The sequence below is a fragment of the Strigops habroptila genome, chromosome 13 (genome assembly GCF_004027225.2).
Source record: "Strigops habroptila isolate Jane chromosome 13, bStrHab1.2.pri, whole genome shotgun sequence".
NCBI lineage: Eukaryota > Metazoa > Chordata > Aves > Psittaciformes > Psittacidae > Strigops > Strigops habroptila.
In genome coordinates, this window is record NC_044289.2 from 13,769,646 (window position 1) to 13,793,733 (window position 24,088).

General features: G+C 42.8%; 1 protein-coding gene across 2 annotated transcripts in view; it reads right to left on the reverse strand.

The window, feature by feature from the left end:
• Positions 1-1,821: 1,821 nt before the first annotated feature.
• The window catches only part of YTHDF1 (YTH N6-methyladenosine RNA binding protein 1), a 205,458-nt gene continuing 183,191 nt past the window's right edge, over positions 1,822-24,088 (reverse strand). The window contains exons 6-7 of one of the 2 annotated variants that reach the window (XR_003994047.1): positions 2,573-2,725; positions 1,822-1,935 (exon numbers count right to left, since the gene is read on the reverse strand). The gene's annotated coding sequence lies outside the window, so the exon portion shown is untranslated. The remainder of the gene's footprint in view (positions 1,936-2,572; positions 2,726-24,088) is intronic. The other variant, XR_003994049.1, reaches the window with a different exon arrangement.

The following is a 24,088-nucleotide window of genomic DNA, read 5'->3' on the forward strand; positions in this document are numbered from 1 at the left end:
TCAGATTTGTGTGCCATTTCACAGATTCCTAAGGAATTAAAAAAGCCAACTGTATAAGGTTATTTTCTGTGTTTAAACATCAGTGTTTTCTCTTTGGTGTGCTTCTACTTCAGCTGAGATGGCAAGAGCATCCCACCAGCAATAGCATTCTCACAGCCTGACCAGAAGCATGTGCTCATGGTCTGATTTTGTAAGGGCTCTTTATGCCTACTTCTGGCCTGACACGCTTGGGATGGAGAGGAACAAATCCCAGCTTTATTATTCCTTTATTTTAATGAACTGCCATTGGCCAGCTCATGTTTTCCCCACAAAGATTTCAAATTGCCTTAGAGCGCCACAAAACATGCTGCAAACTGCTAGGAAGCTTAGACACAAACATGTCAAATAAGTGATCCACATGAGGGTAGATAGATGTGACATTTAGTAATCATCTTTCTTGGGCATTGCTGTCACGTTAAGTAAATCTCAGTCAAATTTCTGGCATTTTACCATAGGGGAAGCAGGAGGCATAATAGTAAATTTCTCTTTAAAAAATAGAAAAGATCAACCTTGGGAAAAAAAATGGTTGCCACAATTTAAGGTGTAATACCTCATCCTAGCATGGCCATCCGTTTACTTGCTGCTGATATCAATATGTCAGCCATAATGTTTACTGATGTTCACTTTACAAATGACTTTTCCTAGCTGTCAGAATATCTGTCACCAGCATCTTTTCCCCCTCTTTGCCTCTCATCCCCTTTAATAAAGATTAATATCTTTGAGGTTAAGTAAAAAGATCAGATACTACGTAAATGACACCATAGGTCTGATATTTAAACAAGATGAACATGTAATTGCTGAGATTATGTGAGCAAATTGGGTAATTCCTAGCCTAAATGAACACAGTTGGCTTTTGCAGGGTCAGTTAATATAAGTGCACCGTCAAATAAATTGTGTATTGTGGAGGCATTTGGGTTTCTGAAGGTTCACCCATTGAAGAATTGTAGATGTTCAAAGCAAAAATTGGTGAGTTTAGCTTCTACAGCTTCTCTGAAGCACTAATATGTTTAAAAGACATGCAGAATGGGGATTCTACAAAAATATGGCACATTGGTTTTCCATATTTATAGTTCACCAGTGACTTCTCTATTAAACGGTTTCAGTCTATGAGTCCAAACAAGATTTTTCAACCTGTCAGTCCCACAGCTCAACCTGGTATATGAAATGCTAAACATGTTCTGTCTGCTTTGTACATCTTCCTTGACAAACACCTGGAGTAATGATTCCAGAATGAATATTTAGCTGGCAATTTTATGGATGAAGCACAAAACAGTTATTTTGCCTTTGCAATGCTGAGAATAGTAAACATGCATTTTGCTTTTATATTGCAAGATGCAGTTTGGAAGATGCAGTGGAATAGATGATGGAATGTTCACATGCACTGTGCTCCAAGTGACTCAAGTAAGGTTTGCCTGAGAACGAACTGCAGTGTCAGACCAAAAGATAGGATCATACTTATGGACCAAAACCTACAAGATCAAACCAAACCAGGACTCATTGGACCAGGAACAGAGCATGAAAGGGGTCATGGTTTTGATGAAGACACTTCTTTAGGAGTGGAGCATTTGGTTCTGTTTTGTGCTTTATCCAAGAGGCAGTTTGACATAAACTGCTAGATTTAACCCTTAAACTCTGATTTGATTAGATCAGATTAAACTCTGATTAGATTTAACCCTTAAAACCCTCATCCCAGTGCCAAAGGTGGCATCCCCATCAATGCCCATGCTACAGCCTCCTCTTTGAGCAGGTACCTTTTGCTGTGCTGTGAACTCAGGCTCAGTGATAACTGCAGTTCTGCAGCTCCACAGGGACGGGGCTGTTGAAGAGGCAGATCTCACACAAAGGGCACTGATGGTGTTCCTCAACATCACACAAAACCTTCCAAGTATTGGCAAGCTGCAAAAAAATAGTAGCTACCACAAGCTTATTCCTGAAGAGAGAATTGCGTACATAATTTCTTTCCAGTGCACCAACAAAACTATTGTGCTCAGAAGATGGCTCTGAAACTGCCTTTTGTTGTATTTTGTATGAAGTAGGATTTTATATCTGCAATAACCACCAGGTGATTTTATTTCTAGGAACTAGATTATTTTACAATAACAGAGAAGACTCTCTGATCGGTATTTTAGCAATCATATTATGAAGAAAAACCACATCTGAACATTCCAGGAATATTATAATATGTCCTAAAACCAACTTAGTTTTGACTCACACGGATTGATAGTTGTGCTATTTTACTGTACAGCACTGGTTTTCCTCTACATACAATTGTTTCTTTTAACTCTAACTAACTTGATTCTTCATGTAGCAGGATCTGAGACTGGTAAACCACAAAGAAATTCCACACTGCAGACTGCAGCAAGCAGAGGTCTCTCTAGCAAAGGCATTATTTTACAAAATGATGGATGTGCATATTTATTTGCTCTGTGACTTCCATGTCAGGTTTGTCATATTTCCTCAAATTACTAGTTAAACCGAGGTTTTGTGTTTTGTTTTGTTTTTGTTTCTGCTGAAGCCTGCAGGCTCAACATACCTTATAAAAATCAAGCTGTAATTTATCTGCTCCATAGATCATGTGTAACAATAATCACTCTGGAGTCTGTGCTGGCTTCTGATTTCTGGCTTTGTTGGAAGAGATGTATGAAGTGAACAAAAAGCTTCCTGATTTTCATACTCTGTAATAAACCTGAAATATGGAGAGAGGTGAAACATGTATTTAAATTAAACCGTGCAATCATGACAAAGGAGTACAGAGAAATACACGCACACTCAGATACATATTATGCAATGACACAGTATTATTTCTCTTAGCAGATGGACCTCTACAAGTTATGTATATACTATATGTTGCATACATATAGCAGTTGAACTAGCGAAGCAATTTTTACCCTCAATTGGACTTATCAAAATGTTGCATATGTTAACTTGCATTTTGCAGGGACAAAAAGCTCTGCCAAGATAAAAACGTGTGGACCCCCAAATGGGATAATATTCACAGGCGCTACCCGCAATAGCGAAGTGATAGTTCACACTAAATTCATTGCTCAGTGTTAATGTGAATGTTTGTTTCACATATGGGTAATTTTGGAAAGGCCACGAACAAACTTCAGAATTTGTTGTAGATGTTTGCAAGAATAAAGCAATAAAAAAAAAGGGGGGCTAAAATTATTAGATGAACAATTTAACTGTATACAAATGGGTAGAAAACCTCCTTGGTGATCGTTGTAGCTTCAATTCCCCCCGCATCCACAACCACACACACCTCTGTGAAGGCAGGGAATAATATTAATACCTTGAAATATTTCTCATTGCCCTGGGTGGGCAGTTCCTCCCACAGCTGAATTGCTTTTTGCAAGGCATCGCTCTCCCTGTTTTGTTTATTGCAACACAGAGTATGTGATTCATCTTGCAGATGTTAGAGAAGCACCTCCGCATCTGGGGATGCGAACTGGGTGCTAGACGCTGTGCAAAGGCTCTTGCCAGGGCCACACGAGTCCTTTGGTACTGCAAGGGTTAATAAGCATTGAAGTGCTGTCACCACCATGGCCCCAAGGAAGCCGAGGGCTGCGTAAAGATTTCTGGTCCACTGGCCATAGGAATGGAGCAGCAGCGAGGCCCTGGCATTAAGAAGAGAATGTGATTTTAAAATGAATTAATTCTCTGCCACGCACTTAGTGGGAGGGGTGCAGCCCCCTTCTGATGGTGGGAGAGGTTCCTCCTCCGCTCCCCAGCTAAAGCAATGCCTGGGAGGCACTTTCCAAAAGACTGAGGTCCCTTTAGCCTGCAGCATGAGTTATAGGGCAAAGCTGATTCTGCCTCTAGCTCTCCGAAGTCTTTCTTGCCTTTTCTTTCTTTTAAAAACCCCCTAAATGGCAGTGGCATCATCATTAAGAGATCCAACAGAAGCCTGGAAGAAGCGATTAGCACATACCAGAGTGACAGGGCTGCTAGGAAGGGGAAAAAATAGACAACATCAGTGCAATGTACCATTAAAAGTATGGAGTGACAGATGACAGTTGGTCTGTGATGGGGTGATTCAGCTAAATGGTAAACAGAAGGGCGAATTCTGATCTCGCTTATGCCAACATAAACCTTGGGTTGCAGAGGAGCTGCTTCGCGTCTCTAGTACCGGAGTCGAGCCCATAAAAGCTGTGACTCAGCCAGATAATCTCTGACAACTGTTAGCATGGTGGTAAATATGGCAACGTGGCAGGCTGGAAAAGAGACTAAAAAAAGTTTCCCTTCCACACTTCCAAACCAAAATGTTTCAGAGCCTTTTTTCCTCAAAACAACATTAAAGATTTCGATAGTAATAATAGAAGTGGTTAAGAAATGTCAAGGTAAACTATATTTTTTTTCCAGGTTGGATGAATTATATTGATTAAAGCCAAATTAATGAGGCTGTTGAGTCAAGGAGTTCAAAAGTCAGTTATTCCCATACCTCCAGTCCCTCCAGACCGGACTTGATGGACGCTTTACACCACGATTAGTGGCAACGCAGAGGACAGACACTAACTCACATCTGCATGAGGTGGATGAGGAAAGGTTTTTAAAAGGAGATATTCTCTATCAAAATCTTTAGCACTTCATTTTGCTTCAAAGAAAGGGTCCTATTTAAAACATATGCTACCTTCTTTGTGTGGGCAGGCGTGCAAACACTAATGCAGGCCCTAACAAACTGCAAATCAGAGCTGAAGTCTTACTGAAGCCAAAGCTAAAACTCTCCCATCTTCCTCGTGATAAAGCTGGCTGCTCTCTGATTTTAGCGCTGAAATGTCTGAAACTCAAAGGGGTGGATTCAGCTTGTCCTGCTGCCTGGGCTGCCCAAGACCTCTCATCCCTTCACTCATTGGCACCATTTGGCATCACGTTGCTTGATTCAACAAATTACAACCTAACAAACTACTGGGATGCTTTAGTGATTAAAAGAAGAAATTCCCTTTTTTTCTGTCCATAGGTTACCTTTGTGGGGTATCAGTATTTTCACTTCAGTCCACATAGTGCCTGGTTTCACCAGCGAGCTACTGTGGTATCTGCAGAACTAAAAATAAGCCATTTCTCATGGAAAACGTCATACTTTTCACATTTAACTGGTCTGAATGGCAGCTCTGCATGGAGCTGTGAAGATCTGAAGTTTGCCTCTGATGTGCGTACAGAAGTTGGGATGCCCACCTAGAAACCCACTCTCCTGGGTGGGGATGGCTGGAGAAGGGGCTGTCCCATGGGAGGCCAATGCTGCAGCCAGAGAGGAGAGGGGCAGTGCGTGTTTGTACCCATTCTCATCACCCTTCAAGGCTTCGGGAAATTCGGGATCACTCAGAGCTGTTTTAAGATCCGGGGAAAGCTTTTTGTATTAAGCAGAATGAGTTTCTCATGCGGGTCTGGGAAATAAAGCCATGCAGAAGCATTCACCTCATTTGGAGGAAAGCCACCAAAAAATATATGGATTGTGGAATTACTTTTTGCTGAGATGGGAATTCAGATTTTATTCCTTTTATTACATTTTATTTCTTGTGTCATTACAGCGTACACAAGCAGATTATTCCCCAGCTACAAAAACAGTTGTAGCGAGATGCTGCAGTTGAAAAGAACAAAACAGGCAACAGCTCAACATTCTCAGTTAAGATAATTATGTTAATATTAATGGGTATTAATTTCTGTTTATTTTACAAATATTGTATTAGGAAAGTAGCTTTCAAATTCACACCTCACCAAATGCTTTTCAACAATGATTTGTTTCATTAATTTTATCAGCTGCATCCCTTATTTTTTTATAGCACGTTCTTTTGCTGAGAGACATTAATCCGTGCTAGAGCATCCTAAAAGTCTGTGTGGAGGAACTGAGCTGATAGATGTCGGTGTACAGGCTACCCACCACTGTCAATATTTCAATTTGCAGCGTTCTGGAGGCACATAATAAATTCCTGATCTTTTAATTGTTATTCCAAAGAAGTCTTGAAAAAATCCTGTGCATATTTTCACACTGTTTTAACATACAGATGAGCTCCCAATGTTCAAATATCGAATTATGTGTGATACGGGTTAGGTAATAAACCCTATGGTATTATTTTTAGAACACCTATAAAAATAACTAACACAGTTTAAAGCCAATGTCTTAGTCAAATATCCAGTGCAGAATTAGTTTTTAGTTGAATCTACTATCCACCATTTCCAAGTTTCTCCCTAATAAATATCAAATGCTAATGGAAAGGGAGCAGGAAAATATTCTTCATATGCTAAATCGACCTTATATTCAAAATGCAAAAGTGCTTGTGCCACGTGTTTAGTTGGTTAAAAAGAACAAAGTGCATTAATGCTCACACCTGAATGAAAAAGAGATCAGTGCACACAGTGTTATTTAAAATGCTTCCTTTAAAATCTCAGGTTCAGAAAACGTGGCTGTCTATAATGGCGAGAGCCGAGAGGGGAAACCGACGCTATATCTTATTCCTGATTTTGATCCAGATTCATTCTTACTGATATAACTGCTCGTTTCTGAAGGGTATTCTGCTCCTGAGCGTTTCCCATTGTACCCTCATGTCCTGTTAACCACTGCAGGGAACATGGGTGGGCAAGAGGCATGAGGGAGCAGAGCCTGGAGCCCTCCAGCATGGCCAGCTCCATTTGGGTTATGTTTGGCATGTATATTATACATAGAATCATAGTATCACAGCATCATAGAATCATGGGTTGGAAGGTACCTTAAAGGTCACTAGACCAGGCTGCTCAAAGCCCCATCCAGCTCCATATTATTCTTTATTTATTCCTTAACACTTATTTATTTATTTATTCTTTAACACCTGTCTGCCAGTGTGCTTTATGTGCTGCAACCAGAGAGCTGCATACAACATTACACCTCCCAGACAATAAACTCTTTCCCAAAAGGCAGGGATGAAGGTCTGCAGAACCTTCTTCCAGGTAAGGGCAAGCCCTGGCTGAAAGTTTTACAGGCTGGAATAATCACGCTAAGCAGAACTCCAAGCTGCTTCAGCTCTTCACTTCCCCGTCAATATGCTGTGAATGCTCCACTAGATGCTGAATTCCTCTGCTAAAAACTGGAGATGGAGCTAAGATTCAGGTCTTGCGATCAAACTGCCTCGTGCTGTGCTGACTCTTGTGTCTGACGAGCCCCACTGGCTATGAATCAGAGTGGGAATGCCAATAGGGAAACATCACAATAAAAAATGGGTGCAGTTACATTCCCTGCCCTCCTCCCAGGTTGCTGGGCCAGATTTCTTTGTCCCTTCAAACGCAGCTCAAACCCAATGAAGTCAATAGAAAAACCAGTTGACTAGACCCTGACCCACCCCTTGTTGGCTTGCTTAAACCAGGCAATGCTGTTGAGTCAACACATGTCACACATCAGTTTACCTTCATGTCTTTCCCCACAGCAGACAGAGAATCCTATTCTTTGTGCTTCTTTCTCTGGACCTTGGCCAGCTGAATAGAGGTCAAATACGTCAAGCTGGGTCTAAACTACAGGAAAAAAATGAGCTGCATCTCAACCTTTTCCTCTAGCAGAGTGACAATATAATTCATGTTTATATTCCTGCCTTTGCCACCATCCTGCTGTTTGACCTTGGGGAAGTCACTTCATCTTTTTGGACCTTCATTTCTCCTCCAGCTCGTTTCTTTTGTATTTAGAGTAATATGGGGCAAAAATAGGCTAATACCTACGGGACAAAACCTGGCTTATGCTGTTCATTTGCATTGTTACTACATAGTGCACCCATCTCCTGGACTTGAGGTTTCAGGCAGAAATAATACGAGCACAGATTCCAAGCTATGGGATAAATGCAAAGCAATGTGTTGCCTTCATGCATGCACACATGCCATGTGTTTTCAGTATTCCTTGCATGTTTAAGATGACTCAGAAGAATTTGTTCCCAACCACCCAAATTAGCAGGCAGCCTCTTTCATGCAAAGCAGCGCTGTGCCCACCAATTCTGCCATGCAGCAGGGAAAGCAAAACGCTCGCTCTGTGCCGAGCTGTGATTGAATTTGTTCAGATTAGACCAGGACCAAGCAAACTTGAAATGCCTTCATTTGAGCGAAGCTCCCATTTTTATGGAGATGTTTGGCTGTCTTCAGATCTAATTTCAGGATCTAAACACTCCAATTTCCCCATAAGAATGTGTTCAAACACCGCTTGACTGCTATTCTTCTCCCTTGCTGCAGAGCTGGGAAGCCATCACGTCTGATGAGGATTCATTGTAAAGTTGACAATTTGCCCCTTCCCTTCAAAAAACCTCAGCAGAGCTTCGTTCCTCTCAGCCCACACTAACTCTGATCCGAATCCTTCCCTGCTGCTCATAAGACACCTAAAATATCCGAGCTGCAGGATTAAACCCGTCCTCGCCCCCTTCAAACAAACAAACATATAACAAAAGAGGGAAGAAATTATCTCTACGGTGGGGTGATGGACGTGAAGAGCTTATATGTTAATCATTAGCAGAAAAAGAAATCCCAACTGCTCCCATCGCCCTGAAGCGAGGAGAAAAGAAAGGCAGAGATAAAGGGGGAATGTGGACATTGGGAAGAGAAAAAAGGTGAGAGTGAGAAATACAAAGTGCTGCTGCCCTCAGTATTATTGTTCACAGAGCAAGGGTGCTGTCAGAGCCCCGTCCAGACCCCTTAACTCGAGTATTCAACTTCTAAACTCCCAGTAAATCCTGCAGTGAGGCCCCTGGGCTCCAGCTTGCCTGCACATCCCTGGGTGGGGGCCACCCTCCTGCTGTCCCCCCCTTGCACTGCGTTCTGCCATCGGGAATGCCACCAGAGGGCTGGGAGGCAGCGCAGACCAAACCCAGCAAGCCCCCTTTGCTCTTGAAGTCCCTGATCTCCTTTATCCCCATCACTCATTCAGACATTCGTTTCTCCCCTTGACGAGTATTTGCAAAATAAAGGCTATTTCTTTCTTTAGTTATGATTATTATTTTATTTTTTGGGTGTCCCTGGTCTAGAAGGAGTTAAAGCAATTATCTCCTCGGATGTCCACAGCAGCACCACATCCCCGCTGTGCTCCATCAGAGCTGCTGGGGCAGTGTCAGCGCTGACTTCACCTCGGTGCGTTGCAGCATCGCGCGGTGCCCAACTGCTGGAGTTTGCTAATTTGTGTGTTTTCACTCGAGGCCTGCTGATTCAATCATTTTAAAGATGCCCATTTCTTCCAAGCCAGGGATTTTATGACTCTAAGGATTAGAAGCTGTTATCCCAACAAACCCTGGAGCTCTATATATTCTGATTTTATGGTAAGCTTCACTAATAAACTGTTTAAAACATATGCTAATTGTGTTTATTGTATTCTTTAATTATCATATGTATCATTAAAGATGTACTATCCCGTTTGGAATCCTAATACCTAATGCCCTCCTTTTTCTTTTTTGTGCCATTGCACAGTACTGCATTACTTTAAAAAATAAAAGAGAGGCAATATATATATAAATCTATATATATTTTAACCATTTATTCAATTTTCATTGTTTATTTAAAAGTAGAGTCTTTGTATTTAATCTGAAATCTCTCTCCTGAAGAAAGGCAGGCAGGGAATGACATAACAAAACATGGCATTCTGTCTCTGTGTGTTTTATTCCTTAATTCACTTTTTAAATATGCCTCCCTATAGTCTATTCTGCTTAGTTTTCTGTTTTCAGACTCCTCACAATGATAATTTGCACAGCCGAGATGGGTTACAAAAGATCAGAATAATTGTCCCCCCATTTTTGTTATAGCTCATTATTCTTATCATACGTACACACACTCATATACACACTCCAGCACGTGCATAATAAATAAGCGTATTATGTATATGCACACACCCCCATGTATACATATGTATATTCACACTTATTCTTGTGCCAATTTTTTTTTCCAATTAATTGAGAGTTGTTTTTCCAAAGAAGAGATCCCAGTTGTCCTGCCCATGTGAGTAATTTCCACTGTTTTGAAGGCTAATCTTGATCCTGAATGCAGATTTATCCTGCCCCTTTAAAATAAGGGTTCCCCTGGCATAATAAAATCCTTATATTTAGCACTGAGAATATATTTCCCTCCACTGACCTGCTCCCAAGAGCCGAAACGTCTCCCAGCCCTGTTCACTATTGATTGCAGTGGCCTGCCCTGATTCCTCTGTTTGCTGGTTTGATTTGAGTCTTTATTTTTTCCCCACTTGGGAAAATGCATTGGGATTAACATAGGGGCATTTTGCTCACTGCTTACAAACAAAACAGCAACAAAATATATCCAAGTGTTTTTTCAGTCAAGGGAAAGGGATGCGGGGAGAAAGGCGCATGTGCAGCAAGATCGGCCCTCGGTCATCAATATTGCAGATGAGAATAATAAATATGTGCAGACATACACCAGCAAAATGTGGGCATGCACATTTATCCCAGGCTCCTGCTTCCCTTCCACTGGGTCATGCACACTCATCTGCTCCTGCCCAGATCTTTAAAGTTCTTTTTTCCCTCTATGTTTGAGGGATATCCTGGGAAAACATGATTATCCCAACAGAGAGTTACGTTTTAATGTAAAAGAATGACACTGCTGGGCTGCCTCACTGCTGGCGCAGCAGGAATTTGCTCTCAGGAATTTATCAGACTTTTTTTGTTTTAGTGGGTGAAGGATGTTTCCGTTAGGTACCAGATGCTAATGTCATATCATGAATGAAACCGCTTCTGTAAATTGAACAATGTCGTTTGCATTCACTCACTCAAAATAACATTGAAAAGTGGCAATGCTGCTCTGTGATAAAGTTAAAAATCCTATTTCCAGGCAGAAAAGAGTCTGCTTGGGTATTCCAATCCATGATAAAACAATGGGATTTGGATTCTAGTAGAGGTCTTTAATATACATCTTAAATAAGTGTATCACTGGACCAAAAATAATTCAAAAAACCATGTAATTTTAGTTTCTAAATGGCAACCATCAGTCTACGACATCTTCGTCACATAATACAGGGCTTAATGTCAGGTTCAGACTGTCTTTATGGGGGTGCTGGGTGAATTTGGAATAAGCTGCCTGCATTTCTGTTGTCATTTTTCACTTGCTGGGCTCATTAAGAATGTCATTAATGGTTAGATTTGCCTTTCTGGAGATTTAACCTGTGTGTGCTTATGGTTTGCCATCCTAGCCATGGTACACTTCAAGAACATAGTGGATTGCATCAAGTCAAGATAAACCTATTGCGACTGGAGACCTCACAGCCATGTGCAGAGGAAGGTTGATTTTGCCCTGGCTTCTGTGGGTTTAATAGTTCACCTCAGCACATGGGTGTTGGGGTATCTGGGGGATGCTGGGCAGAGCACATCTCCCTGCCCGCACCAGACAGCCAGCACAGTCTGCCCTTGCTGCAGCCCCTGGAAATGATCACTTCGCACCGCCCCAAACAAATTAAAGCATCACCCTCTCTCTCCAGTATATTACTGGATTTTATGCTACTTTTTAAATTACGCTGTTTTCAAACATGAATACATTTGAATGTCAGACTCTAGTACCCAAATATAAATGTCAAGACCTCTGTACATCTCTGGCATGTAGAAACTAATTTAATCATCTCAGTGAAGCGATTTCAGTTCAGACAATCACTTTGTTCGAGTGGAAGGGTTATGAAGAGGGTGCACAGTCGCAGGAGAGTGCGTACACACTATTTAGGGCAATGCTTTTTTTACATAAACAAAACCAAGATGGGCATTTGTTCCTGAGTGGAAATTCCCAGCCCCTGCCCAGCTGATGGAAATGGGGGTAATTGTATCTTGCGTTCAGAACAATGATGCTTGGCACTAAGGAATATTAAATTTTCATTTATTGGGGGGGGAAAGGGATGGGAAATGACTGTTTTTTTCTCCAGTGATTGGAGAAAAAAGGGACAATCTTGTGGAATAGAGGATGTCTGGTGACTGTGCGCTGCTCGGCTCCCTGGGTGGGTGGTCACACTAGCTGCACACACAGATAAAGCGAGTACGGGAGCAAAACCAGCTACTATTCCACATAGGGACTGTGGGCCTCCTTCTAAAATTCAACTTTAATGGTTTCATTCCTCCTTTTTACATTCCACATTTTAAAAAAGGCAAAGGCAGTGCAGGCAGCATTTTTCCAAGGGATAACTGCTGAACAGGACTAGCAGAAGGATCTTATTCTCTATGTGGACCAGCTACCTGCAGCAGTTACATTACTCAACCATAACCTGTATCTTCCATATGTCTTAGAAGAAAGGAAAGTTCCTCCGAAATTTCTGGGGAGTTGAGATTTGCTCCAGGCCTTTCCTGGGCAAGTACTTTCATGAGGTCATCAGCAGGAGCACAATGATTGCATGGGAAAAACCAAGCAACATCACACCTCTCTTGTGGGGTTTCTGGAGGATCAGAGAGTCTTCCAATAAGGTTGCATTGTCGGAGGAAGACGAGGAAGAGCAAGAGGAAGGGTGGATCAGAGCCTGGAGACTGGGTATGGGGAATGGGATCAGAGAGGTGAGACTACAAGGATGGTTGGGTACTGCAGATTTAAGGAAGGACAAGCATCAATCCAACCAGCCCATGTGCACGGGGAATGGTTGACAATGTCCTTTCTCTGAGCACGCCACCACCTCCCAAACTTCAGCCTGGCACAGTCTGCACATGAGCTCATCCCCTGCCTGATAAAGTCATTGGGATAAGCCTGGATTCGGCACGGATCGCATTCTTCTGTCTTGAATTTAAAACTTCCATCCCTAATCCTGTCTCCACAAGTAGCAGGATTAAAAAGTTAGAGCTATAATAATTTTGCTACTGTTTCAAGCGCCCCCAGCCAAACCAAACCAAAAGAATAATCAGAAGTGCAATCCATTCTGGAGAGCTTTGGTGAAAGAGGCTTAATTTGTTGGATTACTTGTTACAATTAGATGCAGTCTAGATGATATCAAATTATATTAATAGCTCTAACATTTCATAAGTGTTAGTATGAAAACTGCCCAGCCTTGATAATGAAAACACGCACAAGCGAGCTTTGAAAAACAATCAAAAATCAATCCGAGGTGTCAAGCTGAACATATCAATGAGACAGTTTGCAGTCAGAGGGTTTTCTTATGAAGTGCTGTCAACAGTCAACGCTACACTTGTCTGATCCGTCCAGCTCTGCTAAGTGGAAAGATTTCTCTTTATTTTAACGCAATAGAAGAGAAAGGGAAAAAAAAAAAACCCCAGGAAAATGTAAGCCACGGTAATTCATCTCAAGTATCCTGAAGGACAATTAGGAACAAAGGCTAGCAGTGGTAAGCCTGCTCTTTGGTGTGGTTTGGAGATCCGGGGCTGTAATTATTGAGCCATCCTGCTGAATAGCACAATCAATGCTTGACGGCTGCATGGCAGAGCGCCGGTGCGAGGGCTTGAGCTCTTGTGTAAATGAAACATCAGGCTGGGGGAGAAGGGGCCGTTGTGTTTACCCGGGCTCTGATTAGCTTCCACCGAACAATGAGTTTGCAATCGACGCAAGACATTTTAATGGTGTTGTCGGGATCTTTCTTAATAGGTGGTTCGGATGATAGAAAGGGAGGGAGAAAGGCACTAGAGAGGAGGAGGAATTTCCCCCACGCCGTGCAGGTGCACACATCCAGCCCTGCTCCTCAGCAGAGAGACTCTTCCCGGCCGGACCGCAGTCCTTGGCTCTGGCAGAGCCACACGGGAAGCAGCCACAAGGGATCAGAGCCGTGGGACCACAGCACAGCCCTGCCAGACTTCATGACTGGCTGGGCAGGTGACATGGTTTTGCACCAGACTACACATTTTCCTACCCAAAGGTCCTCAAGCCTCTCACCTCTTGCTCCCTCGAGCATGGCTCTTGCTCCCTCTTCCATCATATTTCCCCTCTTTTTCCCTATCTCTCTCAAAAATAAGCTTCTCCCCTGCAGCATCAAGCTCAAGCTTTCCCTTTAAATTCCTGCCTAATTTCTCACAGACACATCTCTATTCTTGTCATGTCTTACTTCCTCCTTTCACAGCAGAAATATTTATCAAACTGTTCTTCAAACCTGCCGGTAGCTTCACTTCTCCCTTCCGTTTTCCCAGCACTGCTCCTTATATCACAAAATCAACCCTGTCTCCGTGCGCCGAATGAACATCCAAGCTCGAGCCGAGGATGTTCTGTTCTGGCAGAGTTTTGTGAGTGCACATTCAGAGATTAGGGGCTCTACCAGATTTCTGTGGTTGTTCAAAGGTATTTGCTAATCCCATTTTCTCAGTGACTGCAAATATTCCACCCTCAGACACTGTCGCTCAGTGGGGAAGGGACAGGTAAGCCCAGTGCCTTGTTCCCGGCTGCATGCCAGAAAAGCAAACCTGCACTGGCAGCATACATAGGAGAATTTCCTTTTTGGATGTGTGCAGACTGTATTGCTCATCCCTGCAGGAAAACAGGGATATTGAGGAAAACAAATACCTATAGAATGCACATTACTTTGTGCTTATTTTCATTGCAGGGGTATCAAACCACCCCCCATGAATGAAGCAGCCCTGGTGCTAAGCCTGAAGAAGACAAATGACAACAGGAATATCCAAATATTTTGGGAATGCATTTGCTTTCTTCACTTCGGCCTCATTCAAACACACTTTTGCATCCAACCTGTTCTGCATTAACCCCCCCAATGAGATTATGCACAGCCTACCCAGACCCTGCCAACACTAGAGCTGGTACACGAGATGCCCAGCTCCTCTGATGAGGAGTTTAGTCCCGTATTTGTTCCTGCAGGCACAGGAACTGCTCAGCCATGCAGCAAAGCAAGCCTGGAGGCCTGTAAGCTGCTCGGGGCAGGCGCCGTGCCTTCCCTGTAAACCACAACGCACCTCCTCAGTGGAAGGCAAACTCTGCAGATGTAATTGATTAGTAACTATCAGCTAATTACAGGGTAATCACATGATTATTTTTGCTTTGCAAACTGAATAGTTGCCATGAGATTGAATAATTGTGCGGGCAATTTTACACGCAGGCACATACTAATGCTGAGTAAAACCAGATAATCTACAGGCTGCATACAGCAGGTAGGATTATTTTATTCGTATCACTATGTAAGTCCAGCGTGCACATCATTGCATCATGTGCTTCTAAATGGATGTTTGGATGCTCTAAAGTCGAACTGAAAGATAAGAAATTGCTCTACCAGCATTACTAGAATTTAATGCAAAGCCCAAAACCTTTGCCAAGGCAGCATCTTTGCAGCTCTGCCAGCCCAAAGGGGAAATGTAATGCTTCTGCCCTGCAGAGGAAGGTTTGGGCTGCTCCTTGCCCAAGAAGCAAAGGAGGAGAAGCAGAGGCATGGACATACCAGAGGAGTACACACACTGGTTAACCTGGGAACTTGTTTGCCTGCAGCCCATGTAGTCGTTGCAGCTGCATCTGCAATCAAGTGCAAACATTCCCCTCTCCTCCCAAAGCCTGATCACGAAACCTAGATGCGGTGGTTGGAATAAGTTGTCCCTTCACAGTGTATTAAAATGTTGGCGTTGGCAGGAGAGCCAGTCAAATCTCAGCAATGCAACCCAAATATTTCCACAGATGGGTTGAACACGATACCATTAAGCAATCTGAAGGAATGATTTTCTCAGTTGGATTTGAAAGGCAGTCTAGCTTCTGAATGTCTCTTTCCTAGAGAAGACGATTAAACATTTCAAGCCATTTTCAATATCACTGATTCAAATATTGAAGAGATGGGGTTAAAGCTGGACAAGACCATGTTCTTTTTGGGCTCTCAATATTGTGGCATCAAAGCTGTGGGATAAATGGTCCCACAGAAGAGGCCTGTATTTTCTAAGTTTAATGGAAGTATAAATGCTTCCCTGGCCAGGGAATCCTAAAGCTTCCCAAAACTTCCTACATCTCAGGACTCCTACAAAAAGCACCGAAACTACTAAAGTAGGATTGACTGGGGGAAAAACCCTACACTTCAGTGATTTAGAAAAAAATATAGAAAGAACTAACAAACATCTGAATTAGATGAATACTGGTATTAAATTAAGTTTGGCATTAGAAGATGCATTTCTGTGTGAGCCAAGAGCCAGCAGAACGTACGTGGGAATATTTTTAGTTTTTATCCAGGAAAAGTTAATACAAGAAACAAATGCCATAAGCACATTGATGAATGTACAGGAGGATGGTTCAGATCCTTAGCCAATGGAACTAAGCCTCCATCCTTTGTTGCAATGGAGATGCAGGGATTTACCCCAGCTGAGGCTTCAGCTCACTCTACGGAAACACTGTAGACGCCAAGTGGCTGCTAGGTACTAACTGGGAAGGAAGGAAGCTGGAGCAGGGAGACTTTGTCTCTTTGTATTTCTTAAGGAAACAACTAAACGTAAGTAGAATCTATCTGTAAAGCCATGCTGCTATCAGAGGTATTGGGTACAAGAAAAACAACTTCGGCCTCACTCTTGTACTGCAGTGTCCTCAGAAGCTGACATTGGAGGTCAGCACAACGCCCTGCATGGACTAGAACATGTGCAGGAAAGAATCTCTGAGAACGATTGGAGGCATACATACAGCCTGATTCAAAGACAAAAACAAGGGAAAATAACCCATTCTTTACTAGCAGGAATATTTTTGCTCCCAGAAGAGAATCTATTGGTAATGTTGCAGATGAAATTAGAGTGAAACTGAAGGTCATACACCCTCAGTGATCTGAATTTGGAAGAGCAGAGCCACTTCTCAAGCATTTCAAAATGCCCCTTGCTACCCCCAATCCATGTATTTCAGTGTGCACCAGCGAAGCTTCCTTTAGGTTCCAGGGGTAGATTTTTCTAACTGGAAATTATACATATCATGCAAACTCTTCTTTTAATATCTCTGGATTTGAAAGTCTCAGTGGTTAAACTAAGAACTGTATTAGAAGAAGAAAGCAAAGGCTGAAAGCGGTAATAGAGGAGAAAAAGGAGGAGGAAAAACCAGGGTCACCTGGTTACAGTCAGACAAAAGCCACATTTCAAATATGTACCCTGTAATTTAGTCAAAATGGAAAGGATGGGAAAAAGGTCAATATTGTTTTAAATGAGACTAACAGCTTCCTTTATGTAATGGGTGAACTCCAGTGTGTTTCCGGATGATTGGCAATTTAGCTGCTCGGGGAAAAAAAAAGGTTAAACTTATCAGCACACAAAAGTGCCAGCAATTTATTTCTGTCACTTTCCTACAAATTAACCTGTTTTAAGGCATCCTGAACCTCATCAGCAAGCCCAGGTGTGGTCGGGAATGAGGGTCACCACCAGGTCCGTGTGCATGAGGGGAATGTGACAGCAGCCCTGGGAGGCAGCAGCTGCACAAAGGAGTTCTTGGGGTGGAAGATGAGTCTGACGAGGAGAGGGCTTAGATTTACTAAAAGGAAAACAAATACTCAACACTTTCCCAAATGAGCAAGGTTTGGTCAACATTAACATGGACCTCAAGGTCTGATGCTCTCCATCTACCCGCAAGTCAGGAAGGTGTAAGGGATGGATGCTCCACGGGTATGAGCTTGCTTAGTTCTGCTACATCAGAAAATATTTAAGGACCTGGCTCCTGCACTGAACAACCCCTGGCTTTCAAACACAAACAATATGGACAAGCATGTCTCTAACCGTGTCCTCTCACACACCTTTAATCATTCAGTTTCAAAACCTTGTCATGTACATGCATGTAACTAGGTTTCTCAGGCTGTAATCCCCAGAGACAGCACACAGAAAACACCCTCTTCTGAAGCTACAGCATCTGTCTGCCCTGCTGTCTGTCTGCCTGCCTGTGATGTTGAACGCGTGTTTATGGGCAAACATAAGGTTGGGGTCCTATCAGTAGTGACAGTCTCAAGCAGAGGGGTGGCCACAGCTTCAACACATGCCCAGGCAAGAAAGTTTTGCATCATCTATTTTATTTTTACTGAGCAGCTATTGATCAATCTCCATTGATTTTTCCCATGGGATTGGTTTGGCTTTAAGCTGCTCCCTCCACTGGTGAGGTGTCTTGTGGAAGGATGAATCGTGACTGAGGAGGGGATGGAAGAGAGATGATTGGCAGCAAGGGTTGGGAAAGGCTCCTGGCATCACTGCTGCATGGAAGTTGGCTGGGAAATCTGGAGAAATGGTACGGATGGAGCAAGGGAGGGCCAAGAGCCCCTGGAAAGCACAGCTTCCCACAAAGGGAAGGAAAAAGAGCAGGAAAATAACTTCTTTTTTTATCAGTTTATATGAGAGACATGTGCTTCTACAAGAGACACTAGCTTAAATGAGACCTTTAGCATTAACATTTTCAAACAACAGTTGGTCTTTCCTTTCCATGCTAATTACACCCTTTCTGAAAGACCAGGGCAGGTCCTCCTGTCACCCCATGTGTACTGGGGCTGGGCAAGGCTCTGTCACCCAGCACTCTGCAATTTCAGCGGAAAATAGCATTATTAATTTAAACATAATAGCTACAATTTTCAAGAGGACCAACATGAAAGGCTTGTGGATTAAGGCTCCTGTACCATTTGCGGCCAGAAGTTTCCATGGTCTAGATGCTGAGAAGCATGCCAGTACTAATCTTCATAGTGAAGTGCTCAGCGCTCTGAAAACCGGGTGGTTTTACTTGGTGCTGCCTCTCAGAGGGAATTCTAACAGCTTTGATCTAAATCACTCAGTCTCACGGTTGATAAGGCTTTTAACTGAAGCAGTGGTTTTCCTTTTAAAACACACCTAGTAGATAAAGCAGCATCTTTCAATATCTGGGTATTTTTAGTGTCGATTTTAAATACAAGGATGCTTGACTGGCTGCTCTGTAGCGTAACAAAGCTCTTAACGATTGCTCCAGATACATCCACAGGTGAATCTGCCAGTGAGTTAATCAGCAAAAGATGCTTGACATAGAGATATTTTGATCTTTGGGATTTCCATGAACACTTATGGGCCCTTTCTTTCCTTCTCTGACCATTTAAAACACCACCATCAATGGGTCTCCTTCATACCCAGATCACTCTACAACTAAATGCCAACTGATAGCAAAATGCTGACCTCAGATTCACAGCAAAGACCCCTGTAAAACAGGAATATGATTTCAATTCAGACCATTAAAATACTTCCACTACTGCTTGATCCTTAACGCTTGTTTTCCTGAGTACCCCAAATACTTGCTATAGACACCATCACCTCTGCCATCACCTCTTGTCATAGCACACTTACTCTCGTGATTACTCCCATAGATGATCAAGAAAAAAGACTGAAAATATGACCTATTTGCAAGTGGTGGGGGGAGCCTTTAGAATCTATCTTTTAGATGTGATTAATACAGCTTAATTATTCTTCAATAAAAGTGGTAGTCGTAATAAGAATAAACTATGATGAAGGCAGCGTCAGGAGGAATGGGCTGTAGGTTTCCAGCAAAGTTTCCAGGGTCAGGTAAAGTGCCTGGTGTAGGCAGCAAGAAAAGCCCAGCTTAGGAAGAAAATTAGGCTGAATATTCACTTGCTCTTTTTCCCCCACTTGTATGCGATAGTCAGGTAGCAGCTCATGTTAGCAAAACACTAACTTCCAGAGACCTTTAATAACGGCTTTCAGTGATCCTAGAAATGCTTAAAAGGGCCATTTTGCAGTCTAGGGTATTTGAATCAGCAGCTTTTCATATCGCAGTTGAGGCATAAATAGCCATTGTATCGGCTGAAATTATTTTGATCAACTTATGTATTCACCAAGTGCTGTCACTACCACCGCTCTCGCCATCACAGTGCTGGAGGAGCTAAGATTGGAGGAACTTGACAGGATAATTAAGTATGAAAGCAGACTGGATTTAGAAGGACCCCAGTGAGTCAACAATCCCGATTGTTTCATCATCTCGGCTTTGTGCTGTTCATATCTTATCAGATTAGATAACAATCTGGTATAGCTATGAGTTGAATTACCATGTTGAACTGCACAGTTGGACCACATGAAAAACATCAATAGACATTTAAATAATCCCATTTTCAAACTCAGATAAGAAATGGCCAACCTCTACAAATCAAAGGCATATCCTCAGGCTAAAATAAAGAGTGGTCTGATTACCTATTCAGTTAAATCAAAGTGCAACAATCAAATGCTATTGCCAATATAATGCAAAGGGTCTTATAGCAGAGGAGTAACACGACTGCTTCGTGACAGCAAATTTCAGAGCTAGAATTCAAGGGTGGCGAATTTCAAAGGTGAGGAAAGGATGAAGCCAGGTAGCTCCCACAGAACTGAATGCTTTCAGTGCCTCAGAAACCCCTTCTCACCTTTCTCCTCACAGCACTCATAGGGCTGTTTTTCTCAGCTGCTGGTGCAAAAGCTCAGAGGGTCTCCAGGCAGCAGGTTCCCCCTTTTCTAACCTCTCCATTACCTTCCCTGGACACAGAGTCTCTGTTACCAGCCCACAGACACAGGACCTCTTGTTCCTCCTGCTCTGTCTTCCCGAAATTACCTGTGCTCTCTCAGAAGCCCCATTTACATGTTTTTCTGCTGGAGACTCCCCACTTCTCCCAGTTGCCACCCATAGATTCAGGTGCTCAGATGTGACCTCCTGGGAGGCTCCTGGGACCTGTAGAACTTTTCCTGCAGCATCTCTGGGAAAGGGTGGTAAGTGACAGGTTTAAAGGATCTGGCCAACTTGTGAGGGCACACTTACGCTCTCACATCCCAGGCAGGGTGCAAAGACCTATGGAGACCTCCCCTTGGAGACCTCCCGCTCTTCCCTTTTCTTCCCTTCTTGTCTGTAACAATATGAGAACTGATTAGAGTTTCTACTTGCACGAAAGTAAATTTTCCCAAGTTGCCCTGTCTCCTTAAATGGGTCATGCTCTCTCTTCCCCCTCTTATCTCTCTCAAACCTTTAAACCACAAAGCTCCATCACTTCGATCTAATGATGTCATCTCTCCTATTCTCGGAAATGCTGTAGCACATGCAAAGTCTTCTCTTTAACAGGGGATGGAGGACTTGAAGGGCTGTACTGTTCCATCAGATTCACACGGCTGGGAAATATATTAATGGAAATGAAATTATTTCTGATTTGTCCAGGGTTGGGAAGAGAATTAAGCCTGGAGAAATTAAGTTTGAGATGAGTATGTGGCCCTCTTAATTACAGTCACAGTTTCCACTGTCTCACCAGACCCTGACGCCGCATGAAAGCTGGGTGAAATTCTGCATGAAGAACCCTATCGTTGAGAATTAATATCGAACTAAATAAAAATGAAATGGGAATCAATTTTCTTTAAGCACTGCCAGTCATTCCCCTTCTTCCTTCTCCTTTCCCCGCCTTTTGCACATTATCCTCTGATCTTTTATGCAGCTATTTGCAAACTAACCATTAGTTGTCAGTCTCCAGCCATGCACCGCAGAGCTGGCAGCCAGAGGATCCCATGGATGCCGGGAGAGACCAGCCACTGGCATGCTCACACAAGCAAGGAGAGCCCATGTGAGGATACGTGTGACCCACCAGAGCACTGTCATTAAGCAAGGATACCTGGAAACAACTGAGTAGGGATCCCAAAACTGAGCCCCCCTCTTCCCACTCTGCTTCCAGCCCAAAAGCAGCTGATGTGTGGCTGATACGCAACACAGCCAAGCGGATGAGCTGATTTCCAGCTGCAGCACCTAAACCTGTTGTGGCATTGCCAGGGTGGAGGGAAAGGCATGTGCTGAAGCAGCATCATGCTGGGGGAGGCTTTTGCGCTTTAGCTATCTCCAGTGGAAGGAGTTGGGGGAGGAGAGGGGCATTAGCTATTTTTTCATACATTTGGCAAATTATTTTCAAAATTTCCTTTGGTGGAAATGCTTTTTGATCACGACATTCTGAAAGAAAACTGTGAAGGAACATGGATTTCCCATAAACATTTAGATTTCAGTAAAATAGCCCACTGCATTTTATATTTTTGTCTAAACTGGAGAACTCTCAGCTGAGTTTGCTCAGAAGTTCTTTGGCTGCAGATTAGGTCCCACAGTAAAGAATATCTGCAAAGTTCTAGAGTTAATGGACAGTGGCTTGGCAATGTGCATCATCCTTATGTTGAAATGACCAGTCAAGATGCAAGTGGGGATGGTAATAAAGAAGAACTGTGGATAAAGAGAGTGGCATTTCGAGCCCACTGGCTTTCAAGGACAGAGGGGAAGGAACTCAGTTCCTGGCTCCACATAACTCAGAGGGTTTCCCCTGCACTGCTTCCAGAGCAGACACTTGGAGCATTGCTCAGCATCATGTGAACTCCCAGCCCTTCATTACTGTCTCTTTTATGGGTACTGACACCGTAAACCAACATTTTCCCCTACAACATTCCCAGCACCCTTACGTGACGCAGGTGCAATGTCAAGAGATCATCCAACTTCCCAGTTATTGTTTTCCCCTCCCCAAGCTTTCATGGATGCCCTCATTCAACGCGGCAGCCCTGGGAGGTGACGCAGAAGAGAGCACCCTTGGAGTCTCGCAGGCTGGGTTTGGGGGTGATCTTAAGGGTCTTTTCCGACCTAAATCATTCTATGATTCCAACTTGAAGAATTTTGCTGTGCAACTACTTCAGGCTGTCAGATCTCATCACATTCCCCAGGACATTCCTGCATACTACAGTTAGAAACATTTCCAAGACAAGGGGCAAGATACCAAGGAGATAATTATGGATGGGAAACAGAGATATTTTTTTTCCACTTAAAAATGTATTGATATATACATTGATGAGCCAAACTGACAAGCTGTGCTTGAGAAAGGAGTAATTGCATCTTTAATAATATTAAACCTGACACCTGCCTTGGCCGATAACACGGAGCCCTGACACTACTTAGCTAACAATTAAGACACATGAAAAGGATGAAGGGGAAAACAGCATTAAGCTGAACCTGCGTGGTAAAGAACATGAAAATAAGAAGGAAGACTGTTAGTTGTCTAACACTTTGGTAATTCAATCAGGCACGCAATTTAAAATAGCTTTGCTTTTTCACTGGAAGAGGAATTAATTACGATTCCTTCCTGAATCCCATATAGGAGAAAAAATATTTAGGACAGCCACGGTGCTCTTAGAAAGGCTGTTTATTAATAAAAGCAGAAAACCCCAATGCTAATTGGTATCATAAGCACAATTAGAAGAGATGTTGTCCTCCATTTGAAAAAGAACAGAGAGCCACATAGCTAAAGGATATTATTGCAAACTGAGAAAGTGTTCAAAGGCAGGAGTGAAAAAGAGGGTCTTTTCTTTAACAGGAAAATGCCATGTTATCTTCTTGAACTGACATAACTTTGCAAAAGACGCCATAACATTTCAACCTTTTAAAATGCCAGTATTAAAAAATACATATAACAAATAGCTTCTTTATTCACTTCTTTTCAATTTTTCCTTTTTTTTTTTTTTTTTTTTTTTACTTTCCTGAAGGGCTTATGTAGAGCTTGCAACTTCAAAGGGAAAAGGAAAAGCAAAAGCAAAGATGGTTCAAGGTGATCTTGAGCCTCGCAAAACGTAAACAGATTTAGCAGCAAATTTGGCTTTGCAGGGTTTCTTTCCCTCGGTGTGCATGTTTGTCTGTGTTTTAAATAAAAAGCACATCCATCCTGCCAGCTGGGTATATATTGTCTCTAGCACTGAGGCTCTGAAATGGGAGGTTCTCACTTTGCTCAGCTCTTTCCTGTCCTGATTATACAGAGAGCCAGGGTAATGACACAGGGTGCAGCGCAGACTTACACGAAGGTGCCAGGAGGTTGGGCTTATTTATTTATTTCCTGGAAGGGCACCTTAATCATCACCACCATGCTGCTTATCCCTCCTTTTTTTTTTTCCTTCTATCTTTGCAGTCACACTTGGGTTTCTTCAGGGAAATAAATCTGTGGCTCAGTGTAACACGAGAAAATTATCTGTTTGCAGTTTGCTGCCTGAAGACAGTGGAGCATTTTATGATCACCTGTTTCCAGCAACAACAAAAAACAAAAGGGAAAAGAAAAGAGGCAGTGAAAATCCCTCATACAAGTGTTTGAAGCTGCCTGGATGGCGGAGCATCCATCTAGATGCAGCCGGTAGATGAGTGTGCAGAAGTTGTTGGGGATTAACCAGAAGCAGGTTGAGTGTGTGGCTGGCAGCAGGATTTGCTATTCTTGATTTCT